This window comes from Triticum aestivum, chromosome 1A, assembly GCF_018294505.1.
Source record: "Triticum aestivum cultivar Chinese Spring chromosome 1A, IWGSC CS RefSeq v2.1, whole genome shotgun sequence".
In the NCBI taxonomy this organism is placed as follows: Eukaryota; Viridiplantae; Streptophyta; class Magnoliopsida; order Poales; family Poaceae; genus Triticum; species Triticum aestivum.
This window is the reverse complement of record NC_057794.1, coordinates 392800740-392811951: the sequence shown is the minus strand read 5'-3', so window position 1 is coordinate 392811951 and position 11212 is coordinate 392800740.

Here is an 11212-nt window from a genome sequence, read left to right as displayed (position 1 = left end):
CGTCAGAGGGTCCGACGCCGGGGAGTTCCTCGGCCGGACTATGCCCTCAAGGGGATCAGCCCTCCAGCGAGCCGTAAGTAGAGAAAGATTTTCCTTTTGAGGGATGAGGGAAATCCTTGATTTATATATGAGAAGATTAACCGAATTTTTACCTTGTAGCTCGGACCTCAGCCCTTCTCAGCAGAGCTCGTCTTCAGGGGATCTCCTTTTGGAGATGATAGAGAGCGGGACGCCTCCCCCTGCCATGCCGCCTAGCGAGGCGGGCGACCCTGAGGTGTCGTCGCGGAGGGTTTCTCCGAATCCGGCAGGGGCGGAAGATAGTTATGTGGCCCCCCGAGGTTCTCCGCGTCCGGCCTTTAAAAGAGGTCGTGGGACAAGTCCGTCACCGTCTGGTGCTCGGCCGGAGGAGCTAAAGATTCTGCTGGGGCGAGCTTCTATCTCAGAGGAGCACCGTGCATTGATGGGCACGGTGATTGAAAGGATCTCATCCGCAGAGAGCGGATTGCATGTGGCCGTCAAAAGTTTACTGACGGGTTTTGAGGTACATTAGATAATGTACACTTTTGTCAGTTGCGCATGAATAAGATGCGCCCTGTATAGATAGTAGCCCCTGAGACTCTGCGCGTCGTCAAGAAATGACGGCACGCGGAGGATCATAATCCCAGGTCTAAGATGTCGCCTTTGAATGTAGGCGGCAGGGTGTCCGGAATCGAGCCGAACTGATGATTTTGCCGAACTAAAGCGGCAACTGGACGTGGCAGATGCCGACATCGCGCTTGTCAACAAGCGGCTTGATGAGGCTCAAGGTATGTAATTCCTCGGGCGGCATCAGGTAAGAAAAGTTTTATGCTAGTGTCTTACGATGTGTGTGCTTGACACAGATGGTGCGACTGCCGTGGAGAGTCTTAGGGCAGAACTTGCCCGAGCTAAAGAACAAGCCAGAGAAAGTGATGCGGCTGCCAAGAAAGCCCTTGAAGAGCTGAGAGCCGAACAGGCTGCTCATTGCTGAAGCAAGGAAGAGATGACCGAGATGGTCGAAAAGTTAAAGAGTGTTGCAGACCGTTGCATACTTCTTGAGAAAGAAGACCAGGTGAAATAGACGGACTTAGAGAAGGCCGTTGCCAATGCCAAGGACGCGCGCTCTGCGATGAGAGCTGCGAAGGAGGAGCTGCGTCAGGCCGAACAGATTGCGGCTGGAAAGCCCTTTATGCTGCAACGGGAATTTTGCGATCCAAAGTTTGCTCCGTTGGACCGGATGTGGAGTGTGCAGGATACCTATCTGGATTTGGCAGCGAGTGCTGCTGATGCGATCGAACACTTTCGGGATCAGAAAGATCGCGAAGTGGAAAAGCTTTTCTAGTCGCAGTTTCACAATCCAGAGCGTCCACTGGCAGTGGACGATCGTTTGGCTCAATGGGCCGAACTGAATAGGTTGTCCGGACTCGCCATGAAGTACGTCATGGGTCATCTGTGGCCGGGGAGATCAGAGCCGAAGAGTTATTTCAGCTTGGTGCAGCAATTCCTTGATGCGGTGCCGCGTATTAATGCAATGAAGAGGTCAGCATGCATAGAGGCGCAAGGATGGCTCTTGCCCATGTCAAGACATACTGGGCAGAGATGGAGACCACCGTTGTTGCGTCCCGAGATTCGGACAAAAGCCGAGTATCCTCCGAGCACTATTTTCAGGAAGTCCTTGAAGGCGCCTGTGTAATAGAGACGCAATGCTCGAAAGATGCTATGTTATGATAGCATATGTAATTATAAAGTAATATTTTGATAAACTATAGTGGCCTTTTTATACTTGTGCCTTCAAGTATTGGGAACACCTCCTGTGCGGCCGTTTTAAGATATATATATATATATATATATATATATATATATATATATATATATATATATATATATATATACAAAATCTGAAAGATGGCAGTCGTTGGCTTCAGCCCCCATGCACATAGTGCAGGGGTGCTCGCAGAAGACGCATTTTCACACTTAACCCAACGTCTTGGTCCTACAAAGGAGGTGATAGCGCAGCGGGCCAGGCAACTGGACTATAATGCTTTAACACTTTCACTTAGCCATAGGAGCTTGACAGTGAGACTATTTAGGTAGCCTCTTGGTGGTGATTGCGCTCGCCCGAGTTCGGGGCGCGTATGTGCCTGACCGAGAAGCAGCCCTTCGTTAAAGCGGAGGAATCCGATAGATTCCGATAGGTCATCGAGTGGCTGACCAGTCTCATGCTACATCATGACAGTCAGTTTTCGGCTTTCTCTACTGAGGTGCTCGCCCGGCCGAACCGGGGCACAATCGCAGTAGTTCTCCTGGTGCTACCTTAGCCGATAGAGCGGAACGTAAGGTAGCCGAACTCAGGAGCCGGGCAACCCAACATTTGACCAAAGACATGATTCGGAGCTGATCCATATAATGCCAAAACTCGTGACGCCGAACACTCCCTAAGGTGTTTGGTCTTTATGAGTGCGGGCGAAACAACACTCTTTATTAAAAAAGCCCCTAGTGTCCAGGTACGTGCAGAAATTCTGACGTGGCCACATGCCAAGACGCCAGCCTCCTCCTTTGGTTATATCAGAAAAAACCAGGGGATGTGTAGCAACAGGAGACAATAAAAAAGGTTTACGCAGGGTCTTAATCTAAAAAGAATCCTTTAGGACGGGTCCCTACTACACGTCTGCGCCTGTGTCTCTGTTGTGCCGTATCCTGGACGGGCGCCGCACGACGTTCATCTGTAAAAGAGAGGAACTGAGTTGAAAATGGGTCGTGCCAAACAAAAGTTTAAAATAAACAAAGTATAAAGTAAAATATATAAAATTGAGCTTTATTGTCTCTTATTGTATATGCATGGAGCCCCTAGTGGGGGTATATGGCCACTAAGCCTGCATCAATGATGATTTTGTCCCGAACTCGTCTATCTGCGTTCATGGTCTTTAATGACCTATTTCGAAGTTTTTTGGCCGGTGAGGCCATTTTACTGTGGGGCTGTCAAAGCGGCCGCACAGTCCTCCGCTTGGGGAGGCACACTTTTAGTGCTCCCCCTTCAAAGAGATGATGCCTCGTGGACCGGGCATCTTAAGCGTGAGAGATGCATAATGCGGTATTGCATTAAAGCGGGCGAAAGCTTCGCGTCCCAGTAGTGCTTGATAGCGACTTGAGAACGGGAGATATGGAAGGTCAGCTTTTCACGGCGGAAGTTATCGGCAGAGCCGAATATAACTTCGATCCGGAGAAAACCCATACAATGGGTGTCCGGACCAGGTGTTACCCCTTTAAAGGAGGTTTTGCTGCGGCGGATTCTTGCTGGGTTTATCCCCATGTGATGGATTGTATCATGATATATCAGGTTTAGTCCACTGCCGCCGTCCATAAGGACATTTGAAAACCGGAGTCCGCCAATTATTGGATCGAGTATCAAGGCAGTCCAGCCTGCATTCTTGATATTTCTAGAATAATCTAGCTGATCGAAGATGATTGGTTTTGACAACCAGTGGCGGGACCCTTTGGGGACAGGTCGTGTGGTGCGTACCTTTATGGGCACCACACATTTTGTTATGTGAAGTAAGTTCACTGTTTTTACTTCTTGTGTGAAGTTCTTTTGTTTCCTGGTGCTCTGCTTTTGGGGTTCGTCCTCGTCTTCGCTTGGTGTGTCGAGCCCCTTGTGTTCAGCATTGAGTCTGCCGGATTGTTTGAAAACCCAACAATCTCTATGGGTATGGTTAGCAGGCTTCCCGGGAGTACTGTGTATCTGACATATCCTATCTAGGATTTTATTTAAGTTGGATGGATCGTCCCTGTTTTCCTGGAGGGGTGGTTTTGTCTGATTTTGTCGTGAACCTTTGAATCCGGCATTGACTGCCGTGCTCTTCGGACTTTTTTCTTTAGTCCGGCGACGGTCCTTGTTGCGTCGCGGTTTTCCGTTTCCATCCCTAGTTTCGGATGTACTTGGGTCGCTGGGGCTGCACCTTGCCAACCAGCTGTCCTCTCCTGCACAAAAGCGGGTCATGAGGCTTGTTAGTGTGGCCATTGTTCTTGGCTTTTCTTGGCCGAGGTGTCTGGCGAGCCATTCGTCTCAGACGTTATGCATGAAAGATGCTAAGGCTTCAGCGTCTGGACAGTCGACTATCTGATTCTTTTTGGTGAGGAATCTATTCCAGAACTACCGAGCTGATTCTCCGGGCTGTTGAGTTATGTGACTGAGATCGTCTGCATCCGGAGGGCAGACATAGGTCCCTTGAAAATTTGCTCGGAAAGCATCCTCAAGCTCTTCCCAACTTCCAATTGTGTTTTCAGGAAGGCTTTTAAGCCAATGCCGGGCTGGCCCTTTAAGCTTAAGGGGTAAATATTTTATGGCGTGGAGATCATCTCCTCTAGCCATGTGTATGTGGAGGATATAATCCTCGATCCAGACTCCAGGGTCTGTTGTTCCATCATATGCCTCTATGTTTATGGGTTTGAATCCCTCTGGAAATTCATAGTCCAGGACCTCATTGGTGAAACATAGGGGGTGTGCCGGATTCTGATGATGGCTTTATTGCATTGCTTACGAGAGCTTGCTTTCTTGGCCCATAAATGGACCTAACTGGGCCATGATGCGAATCCTTAGGTGGGTCGCATGCCGATTTAAGTGCGGCGCCGCTTGCCGTTTTGTGGGGTCGTCTATCCGACCGTGTGGCTTTCTTATTTTTTGAATGCGAGGGCTCTAGGGCCTCTTCGTCGAATTCAGGCAGTAGCTTTCTTTTCGGATAGTTTTTAGTGCGGCGACCGTCGCCGTATTTATCTGCGGTATTGATTACTTTGCTCCATCTAATCCGGAGTGCATCTTCCGCTGTTTTTAGCTTCTGCTTCTGCTTTTTCAGGCTGCGCGCAGTTGCAATGAGCCTCTCGTGGAGATTCTTCTGCTCCATGGGTTTATCCGGCGTGAGGTCGTCCGGAATGCCGTTTTCGCCGGAGAAGGGATGTTCGGTTTCTCTATCCGTGTTGCCCTATTCAGACGGTTGCCCTAAGGCCTGCTCGTCGTCTACCGGCTCGTCCTGCTCTATGGCTGGGTTTTTATCGAGGCGGGGCTTGGGTCGGCGTTTACGCCGACGCTTTGATTGCTTTTCGGGGGGTCGATCTCCCGTTCCATCCCCTTTTTCCTCGTTATCGCTTCCTTTAAGGGTATCCACCATGTATACATCGTGAGATGAGGTGGCTGTCCAATGCCCTATGGGCGTTGGTTCATTGGTATCTCCTGCATCGTCATCCATGCTGTCGATGTCTCCGGAGTCAAAGTTGAGCACGTCGTTTAAATTGTCGATAGTGTCTACCAAGTGGGTGGTGGGTGGGCTTTGAATTTCTTCATCGTCCGTATCCCATCCTCGCTGACCGTAGTTCGGCTAGGGCTCTCCTGATAAAGAGAGAGACTTGAGAGAATTCAGGATATCGCCAAAAGGCGAGTGCTGAAAGATGTCTGCGGCGGTGAACTCCATTATTAGCGCCCAATCGGATTCGATCGGCAGGGGCGCGGAGGGTTCGGAGTCCGGATCCTCGGAGTCGTGAGTCACACGGAGTGTGGGGCCGGCGTTCGGCTCGATCGCCTTTGAGATCGCAGCCCCCGAGGTGACGTGCAATCGCTCATCCTCGCTTGACACAACTGGCTCCGAATTAATGGTCAGAGCTGGTGCCTTTGCGGCCTCCGGGATACTGTTCGGTGACAGAGCTAGATCATGCCCCGCGAGACAGTGCGGCTTGCTTGGTAGTGGCTCGAATCTGTCGAAGATGAAATCTCCGTGGATGTCTGCCATGTAATTTAGGCTTCCAAACCTGAATTGATGGCCAGGGGCGTAGCTTTCGATCTGCTCCAGGTGGCCAAGCGAATTGGCCCGCAGTGCGAAGCCGCCGAAGACGAAGATCTGTCCGGGGAGAAAAGTCTCACCCTGGACCGCATCGTTGTTGATGATCAAAGGAGCCATCGGTCCTAAAGGCGACGACACAGAGGAACTCTCAATGAAAGCACCAATGTCGGTGTCAAAACCGGCGGATCTCGGGTAGGGGGTCCCGAACTGTGCGTCAAGGCCGGATGGTAACAGGAGACGAGGGACACGATGTTTTTACCCAGGTTCGAGCCCTCTCGATGGAGGTAATACCCTACTCCTGCTTGATTAATATTGATGATATGGGTAGTACAAGAGTAGATCTACCACGAGATCAAGGAGGCTAAACCCTAGAAGCTAGCCTACAGTATGATTGTTGTATATGGAGTTGATGTCCTACAGACTACAACCCTCCGGTTTATATAGACACCGGATAGGGTTAGGGTTACACAGAGTCGGTTACAATGGTAGGAGATCTTGAATATCCGCATCGCCAAGCTTGCCTTCCATGCCAAGGAAAGTCCCATCCGGACACGGGACGAAGTCTTCAATCTTGTATCTTCATAGTCCTGGAGTCCGGCTGAAGGTATAGTCCAGCTACCCGAACACCCCCTAATCCAGGACTCCCTCAGCCGCCCCCCAGTGAGGTCTTGGTGTCGTCCGCCTCGTGAGGGTCTTGAGTAGTCGATGTTGAAGCTGGGCCGTACCAGGCTGTCGACAGAGCCACGCCGTGGGCCGCAGGCAGGCAAGTATGGGTACCCCCGTCCCCAGAATGCCGACAGTAGCCCCCGGGCCCAAGGCGCGCTCGAACTTGGCTTTGAGGCAAAGCCAAAGGGCAAGTGCGGAGCGTCGTGGGCCCTAACCGCCAGCGGCCTTGGTCGACGCATGGCAATTGATGGGACGTGGGCGCCTCCGCTTCCCCACGCCGCCTCAGCAATCGTCTGACTTGACGAAACTTCACTGCATGTAGAGAAAAGCCATCATTGCGTGGGATCGTGGAGGCCGTCGGTTGGCCTTCCACGTGCTATAAATGAGAGGAGGGGCAGAGCCCCTCTTGCTCATCTCTGTCTTCTCGCCGCCCACTTCTTCTTCCTCTTTCTTGCCTCACCGTCTTGCTGTAGTTCCCATGGCGCCGATCAGGAGGTTTTCCGCGGCGGAAAAGGGAAAGGCCCTTCGCGAGGAGCCCGAACCGCTTCCGTCGAAGAAGAGGTTCAACCGCCCTCGTGACGCTGGGGAGAGGCAGGAGGTGACGCAGCCCTGGTACAAGCGGCCACCGCCTACTTTCCCGCTCCCTCTATACGCCAGTGCGCAGGGCTCCAGAAAGGGCGGCAGCACCCATCGCCGCTCGGGCCACGACCATGGTGACCAGGCGGGGGCTACGCGGCTGGCCGGCCCACGAACCCATGCCGAGGGCTCCTCGCATGAGTTCATGATATGGGCGGCAATGCCGCCACACACTTCGATCCGGTTCCTGCGGTTCTTCGCTGAGGAGATGCCGCCGAGGGGGCTGCTCGAGTTGTGGCTGCAGCACGCCGGGTGCTGCAGCCTGGCCACGGGGGCGGAGGTCGATGCCATCCCTCCGGGCAGCATCTTCATGACCCGAGGATGGGGCGAGGTTGCCCGCGCCTGCCGCATGGGTAGGGCCCTTGCCATCCACTTCGAGTTCGACGACGCCTCCACACTGTTCTTCAAGGTCTTTGACGAGGAAGGCCGACAGCTGGAGTGCTGCCCCGGGGGAAGTGATGTCTACTATGCAACTTTATTCTTGTAGACACGTGTTGGGCCTCCAAGCGTAGAGTTTTGTAGGACAGTAGCAATTTTCCCTCAAGTGGATGACTTAAGGTTTATCAATCTGTGAGAGGTGTAGGATGAAGATGGTCTCTCTCGAACGACCCCGCAACCAAATACAAGAAATCTCTTATGTCCCCAACACACCCAATACAATGGCAGATTGTATAGGTGCACTAGTTCGGCGAAGAGATGGTGATAAAAGTGTAATATTGACGGTAGAAATATATTTTTTATAATCTGAATAAATAAAAACAGCAAGGTAGCAAATAGTAAATGGGCACAAAAACAGTGTTTCAATGCTTAAAAACAAGGCCTAGGGTCCGTACTTTCACTAGTGCAATCTCTCAACAGTGCTAGCATAGTTGGATCATATGATTATCCCTCAAAGTACAATAAAGAATCACTCCCAAGTTCCTATTAGCGGAGAACAAAAGATAGGAATTGTTTGTAGGGTACAAAGCCACCTCAAAGCTATTCTTTCCGATCGATCTATTCAAGAGTTTGTACTAAAATAACACAAAGCTATTGCTTCCTTTCTATCTATCCTAGAGTTCATACTAGAATAACAGCAAAGCATATTCATATTCATAATACTCAATCCACACAAAGAACTATAAAGAGACCCCGAAGTTTCTACCAGAGAAAAACGTGCATCAACCCCTATGCATAGATTACCCCAATATCACCGCGGGAATCCGCAAGTTGAATGACATAACATATATCAAGTGAATCAATACGATACCCCAATTGTCACCTCAAGTATTCATACCACAAGACATATATCATGTGTTCTCATCTCTGAATATTCAATCCGTCATGACAAAACTTCAAAGGGTAAAGATTCAGTCTAGCACAACAAGAGTATAGATGGGAGAAACATCATATGATACGACTATATTAACAAAGCCCATGATATAGATCATGAGAGCGAGAGATTAAACACATATCTACTGGTACAAACCCTCAGCCCCGAGGGTGGACTACTCCCTCCTCATCGGTGGCTACGGAGCCCTGCAGTGGCGAAACTTCTGATCTAGGTTAACCCCAAAGGGTTTCGGAATATTTGGGAAGTTATAGTGCAAAGAGGGGGTGCGGGAGGCCACCGAGGTGGGCACAACCCACCTGGGCGCGCCAGGGGGCCCTAGCGCGCCCTGGTGGGCTGTGCCCCCTCGGGGCACCCCCAGGTGCAGCTCTGTCCCATTGGGTTCCTTTTGGTCCAAAAAAAATCTCCGTAAAGTTTCACGGTGTTTGGACTCCGTTTGATATTGATTTTCTGTGATGTAAAAAACAAGCAAAAAACAGCAACTGGCACTGGGCACTAGGTCAATAGGTTAGTCCCAAAAAATGATATAAAATTGCTATAAAGTGATTGTAAAACTTCTAAGAATGATAAAATAACAGCATGAATACTTCATAAATTATAGATACGTTGGAGACATATCAGCATCCCCAAGCTTAATTCCTACTCGTCCTCGAGTAGGTAAATGATAAAAGAAATAATTTATGAAGTGTGAGTGCTAGCAAAGTGCAAAAGGTTTATCAATGATAATTTCAATCACTCTTCCTAGCATCATAACAACAATTATTTCTTATGAAACTTCTCGTGTTATAGTGGCAACCAATTCACATGTTAAGGTTCAAACAATGAATTCTCTTGAAACCCAACAACCTATGTTCTTAGTCACCAAGCAATTGCAATTCAACTTATTCAATGGAGTTTAAGTAAGAGCTCCACATACTTAACCATCATATAGTCTTCTATGATTGCTAACGCTCACCTTGTACACATGAGCAAAACGTTTCAACCGGACACGTAGAAACATAGGGGCTTATTGTTTTGCCTCCCAACATATTCACCTCAAGGGTGATGTCAACAATAATAACTCATGCTATCCATATTCAACTGGACATATGTGCCTAGATCTTTCCTCACCACATGATGCTTACCAAAAGAGAAAATAAAAAGGAATAGAGAGGAATACTTTGACTCTTTGCATAAAAGTAAATACTGAAAAGTAAAAGATAGGCCCTTCGTAGAGGGAAGCAGAGGTTGCCATGTGCTTATTTGTTTGTATGCTCAATCCCTTAGTGCAAAAGAACGTCATGTTATATTGCCCCTTATGACAGCAACCTTTATTATGCAGTCCATCGCTTTTATTACTTTGCCATCACAAGTTCGTACAACGCTCAATTTTCTCTTACACTAAATGATCTAAGAAATTTTTATTGCCTTTTTGCACCGATGACAACTTACTTGAAGGATCTTTCTCAATCCTTAGGTAGGTATGGTGGACTCTTGAAAATAAGATTTGGGTTTAAGGATTTTGGATGCACAAGTAGTATCTCTACTTGGTGCGGAATTTTTGGCCAGCAAAGATGGGGGGCAAGCACCACATGTTGAAGGATCTATGCCAATATAACTTCTATGTGAATATGAAAAAACATAAACCATTGCGTTGTCTTCCTTGTCCAACATCAACAATTTTGGCATATAGTATTTTGATGGGGGCTCGCAATCACAAAAGATTTCCATGATAGTGTATTTATATGTGAAAGTTCTCTTCCTTATACTAACTATTCATGAATTGCTTGTATGACCAATATTGTGATTGTCAAGCCTCAAAAGCACTACTGCAGGTTGCTGCTAACATGACACTATGATCAGAGACCCTTCGACGAAACTATGTGCGATGCCATAATCGCAAATGGTGGTGTAAAAAACCAGTCAAAAAAGGTGCAAAACGTTTGCGATGGAGGATGCATCAAACACGGTTCAGATTTTAGTTGCATGTGTGATGCAGGGCACACGGTTCAGGTCAATTAACTATTTGCGATGAGGAGGAACAAAAGAAACGGGCAGCAGGATGAAGGTGTATGCGATATATAACATACGGTTCACTTGGATGAACTGTTTGTGATTAGGCAACACAAAAGAAACGGTCAGCCATATCAAAGGTGTGTGCGATATACGACATGCGGTTCACTCGGATGAACTGTTTGCGTTGAGACATGAGAGCAGAAATGGTTCAAATGAACAAGATGGGTGTGATACAAGGCAAACAGGTCTGTAATCGGAAACATGTGCAAAGACCGATAACAACACAAATGATTACTGCTAACAAGCCGTGTGTGTTGTGAGCAAATGATTGCTGCTATACAATTGTGAGTGGTTGATGAAAACATCACCGACGGGTTCCATTGTTTAGTCCATGTGCGATGTGATTTTCTTTGTCCGCACAACATCTACACTCTGTCTACAGAGCATCAACATATATACTTAAAAAGACATCATTGCATAACCAAATTAAGCATACAATTACACAAGTTACTACCCACATAACAATTCAACACACCGAAGTAAGCAATTACATGCATACTAAAGTAGGAGAAACGAGGATCTAATCATATAATTATTGTTGCGATGACGCTTGCCATTGCTCTGCTTACGGCTGGATCCCTAGCCATTTTGGGGAAGGAGGCACTTCCTCATGTCAACATCCGCCTGTACATGTCATAGCTCGCGTACGCCTCCTTTGCCGCGTACACAGCATGAGCTT